The 4,746-nt window shown below is 25.5% G+C and overlaps 1 long non-coding RNA gene across 2 annotated transcripts; it reads right to left on the bottom strand.

Annotated features, from left to right (window-relative positions):
• Window positions 1-822: 822 nt before the first annotated feature.
• Window positions 823-2,281, bottom strand: LOC125059390. Of its 2 annotated transcripts, none has more exons than XR_007118649.1 (2): window positions 1,954-2,281; window positions 823-852 (listed from the first exon to the last, which is right to left on the bottom strand). It is a non-coding gene; the product is annotated as an uncharacterized LOC125059390 (long non-coding RNA). The 2 variants fall into 2 exon arrangements; XR_007118650.1 differs by having other exon boundaries at window positions 1,963-2,281.
• Window positions 2,282-4,746: the final 2,465 nt, after the last annotated feature.

The raw sequence follows: 4,746 nt of genomic DNA, 5'->3' as shown, positions 1-4,746 counted from the left end.
AAATTCATGATAGAAAAATACATTCTGCCTTTGAAGAAGAAGAATATTACATGTGTATCATACAACAAGGCCCCTGGATATAAAAAGACACAATAGTGCAGACATTTTCAAATTATTGAATTTCGACTATCCTTCGATTTATAATAAATGATAACACAGTACAATTTCGGTTCCTATATTTTTATAAAATATATTGATATAACATTAAGGTTTTGGATAAAAACATTATTCTGCTTTACACAAGTATGAAATACCATCATTACATACATGATGGTTTAAGTACTTATTAAGCTTTTTTAAATTTATCGTTCATAACTATTACTTTTTACAAACTAATTAGAAAATATATTAAAATAAATATATTTATCTACAAAATAAAGTAGATGTTATTGATTAGCTCTATGTGAGGCTGTGTTTTAATTAGTTTTTATTATACTTAAGTTTGTTTTACTGAAAGTTATTTTGTAGTGTGTTAAAAGTTTACTATAATCATTAAATTAAATGTTTAAAGTTATTATATTGTTCTTTTATTCACCTATAAAGTAACATGGCTTATATATTTTTCATTTCAGCTTAGCTATGTATTTAACTCGGTTACTACGTTTTCTATAGGCAGTCATTAAATAAGTGGTAGATTTAATTAATCATTTTATTAATATAATATTATTAGATACAAAAAAATTATTATGAAGTACACAATTATCTTAAACACGGTAATACAATTTTTCATATAAAAATCATAGTTGTCCAAACTGCATTCAAAATAGATTAGTGGTCTCGGTTTAATATCTCTTCTTAACATTTCAATAATTGGTCATTTTCTTCCTCATTCTTGACAACTACCACTGATGGCTGTAATACAATGATTATCTGTTAAAATTGTAAATAGGGAAATGTGGTAGGTCACTGTACTGACACAATAATATTGCATAGCAATTTAATTATTGTAAAGTTAAGGTAAATAATAAAAAAACTTGCATAAAACACACAAAAACTTATATATGGGATATCTTTGTATTTCTAAGTAAAGTATCTTAAAAACATGTTTGATAATATTATAACTAAGCCAAATATTATTAAAAGTTTTATGGTAACAAGGCTTAGCAATTTCGCACAGTATTTGATTCAGTACTATGAATAAAAAAAATCTTGAGCAAACCTATATTTAGACTCAAAAATCCAAATCCAAGTATGTACTTTAAAAACAATTATTTATTAATGAAACAAATCCAAGACCCATAAAGGGTATGTTTAGTTTTAAAGTGTAGTCAGCAGCAATAACTATCTTTTGATTGCTTCATTAAATAAGTTATGGCAATGTTGTTTCCAACATTTAAAATTAACGTAGATCACTTGAAATGGTATGAATTTGAGCAATTGAAAGCTTATATATTTGATCCAACATACCTAACATGATTATTTATACTTGTATTCTGAAATCTGAACAATTAAATTAAATTCAACTTGATCAGTTAAAATTAATACTTCTTATATTTCATGAATGGAATTTGAAGTTAGGAAACCTAAAAATATTTTTTTATTTGACATTTTTAACCAACAATTTCATTATTATTTACAATGTCGCTTCGATTTAACCTATTACATTTGACTTCAAATTTGCCATCAAACAAACAAACTTTGTTAACTGTTTTACTAGTCACTACTTATTCCTATTTATTTACTATGATAGTTATTATATTTCTAAAATAGTTTTAATAGAATTCAGTTTTTATGAGTGTTAGTAAAAACATAGGTAATATTGTTGTTGTGTGTTTGACCTCTGAATCACTTAAAAAGGTTGCAATAGTAGTTTCATGGCATCTAAAAAGTACCAACACTTGCACTTACACAAATGAATAAATATATAAACACTAATTTTTCTTCTTTATAGATAGGTACCCTTTTATTTTATAATTACTCAACAAAATATTATATGAAAACATTGGTATTAACCTTGGTTACCTTTAGTAACATTTTGAAAATTTAAAACACCTATCCATCCTGTTTACTTTGAATCCGTAGCCCATTTGCTGAGAGAATCACTTTTAGCGTGACATCATCTTTTATCTTTTTGTTAAGATAATATTCTTAAATTTTTTACAATATATCCAGATGTTAGGTATCCCTTGTTTCGTGCTGAAACATAATTAATATTTTTAAGTTTCTGTCGCTCATATACACCACGGCTGGTCAGTTGTCGGGTAAATACGAAATATAAACTCTTAATTGGAAGTTATAAACAAAATACGTAACTTACGATTGACTAATAAATAAACTCACTACTTACCTTTAAGCGGCCCCATTGCCAGATGGGTTTTAATAATTTTCCTCGCTATTCTATTATTTTCCATCAGATAAATCATTTTTGAGATATTTTCACGGTTTATCTTTTTTTTTAATATTTTTTTTAATTCAAACGTCGACCTTTTTGTTTTATTAAAAATATTTTGTTTATGTATGATGAAAATTTTGACAATTAACTCTTTTTATAAAATAAAATGAGTCAATTGTCACGATATTAATAGACAACAACTCACTAGGTTACCTCCCTCCACTTATTAAGACGTAATGTAAAATTTATTAACAGAATACCATGAGATTCCAAAAATTACGTCAGTGACGAAGGGAGCGCTGTTACTGCGTAGTGGACTCACGGAATAACTATTATTTTATAAAAAGAGTTAATTGTCAAAATTTTCATCATACATAAACAAAATATTTTTAATAAAACAAAATGGTCGACGTTTGAATTAAAAAAAAAGATAAACCGACAGAAACTTAAAAATATTAATTATGTTTCAGCACGAAACAAGGGATACCTAACATCTGGATATATTGTAAAAAATTTAAGAATATTATCTTAACAAAAAGATAAAAGATGATGTCACGCTAAAAGTGATTCTCTCAGCAAATGGGCTACGGATTCAAAGTAAACAGGATGGATAGGTGTTATAAATTTTCAAAATGTTACTAAAGGTAACCAAGGTTAATACCAATGTTTTCATATAATATTTTGTTGAGTAATTATAAAATAAAAGGGTACCTATCTATAAAGAAGAAAAATTAGTGTTTATATATTTATTCATTTGTGTAAGTGCAAGTGTTGGTACTTTTTAGATGCCATGAAACTACTATTGCAACCTTTTTAAGTGATTCAGAGGTCAAACACACAACAACAATATTACCTATGTTTTTACTAACACTCTTAAAAACTGAATTCTATTAAAACTATTTTAGAAATATAATAACTATCATAGTAAATAAATAGGAATAAGTAGTGACTAGTAAAACAGTTAACAAAGTTTGTTTGTTTGATGGCAAATTTGAAGTCAAATGTAATAGGTTAAATCGAAGCGACATTGTAAAGAATAATGAAATTGTTGGTTAAAAATGTCAAATAAAAAAATATTTTTAGGTTTCCTAACTTCAAATTCCATTCATGAAATATAAGAAGTATTAATTTTAACTGATCAAGTTGAATTTAATTTAATTGTTCAGATTTCAGAATACAAGTATAAATAATCATGTTAGGTATGTTGGATCAAATATATAAGCTTTCAATTGCTCAAATTCATACCATTTCAAGTGATCAACGTTAATTTTAAATGTTGGAAACAACATTGCCATAACTTATTTAATGAAGCAATCAAAAGATAGTTATTGCTGCTGACTACACTTTAAAACTAAACATACCCTTTATGGGTCTTGGATTTGTTTCATTAATAAATAATTGTTTTTAAAGTACATACTTGGATTTGGATTTTTGAGTCTAAATATAGGTTTGCTCAAGATTTTTTTTATTCATAGTACTGAATCAAATACTGTGCGAAATTACTAAGCCTTGTTACCATAAAACTTTTAATAATATTTGGCTTAGTTATAATATTATCAAACATGTTTTTAAGATACTTTACTTAGAAATACAAAGATATCCCATATATAAGTTTTTGTGTGTTTTATGCAAGTTTTTTTATTATTTACCTTAACTTTACAATAATTAAATTGCTATGCAATATTATTGTGTCAGTACTGTGACCTACCACATTTCCCTATTTACAATTTTAACAGATAATCATTGTATTACAGCCATCAGTGGTAGTTGTCAAGAATGAGGAAGAAAATGACCAATTATTGTTAAGAAGAGATATTAAACCGAGACCACTAATCTATTTTGAATGCAGTTTGGACAACTATGATTTTTATATGAAAAATTGTATTACCGTGTTTAAGATAATTGTGTACTTCATAATAATTTTTTTGTATCTAATAATATTATATTAATAAAATGATTAATTAAATCTACCACTTATTTAATGACTGCCTATAGAAAACGTAGTAACCGAGTTAAATACATAGCTAAGCCGAAATGAAAAATATATAAGCCATGTTACTTTATAGGTGAATAAAAGAACAATATAATAACTTTAAACATTTAATTTAATGATTATAGTAAACTTTTAACACACTACAAAATAACTTTCAGTAAAACAAACTTAAGTATAATAAAAACTAATTAAAACACAGCCTCACATAGAGCTAATCAATAACATCTACTTTATTTTGTAGATAAATATATTTATTTTAATATATTTTCTAATTAGTTTGTAAAAAGTAATAGTTATGAACGATAAATTTAAAAACGCTTTATAAGTACTTAAACCATCATGTATGTAATGATGGTATTTCATACTTGTGTAAAGCAGAATAATGTTTTTATCCAAAACCTTAATGTTATATCAATATATT

This window comes from Pieris napi, chromosome 19, assembly GCF_905475465.1.
Source record: "Pieris napi chromosome 19, ilPieNapi1.2, whole genome shotgun sequence".
Taxonomy (NCBI): domain Eukaryota; kingdom Metazoa; phylum Arthropoda; class Insecta; order Lepidoptera; family Pieridae; genus Pieris; species Pieris napi.
This window is presented reverse-complemented; position numbering and strand designations above follow the sequence as displayed.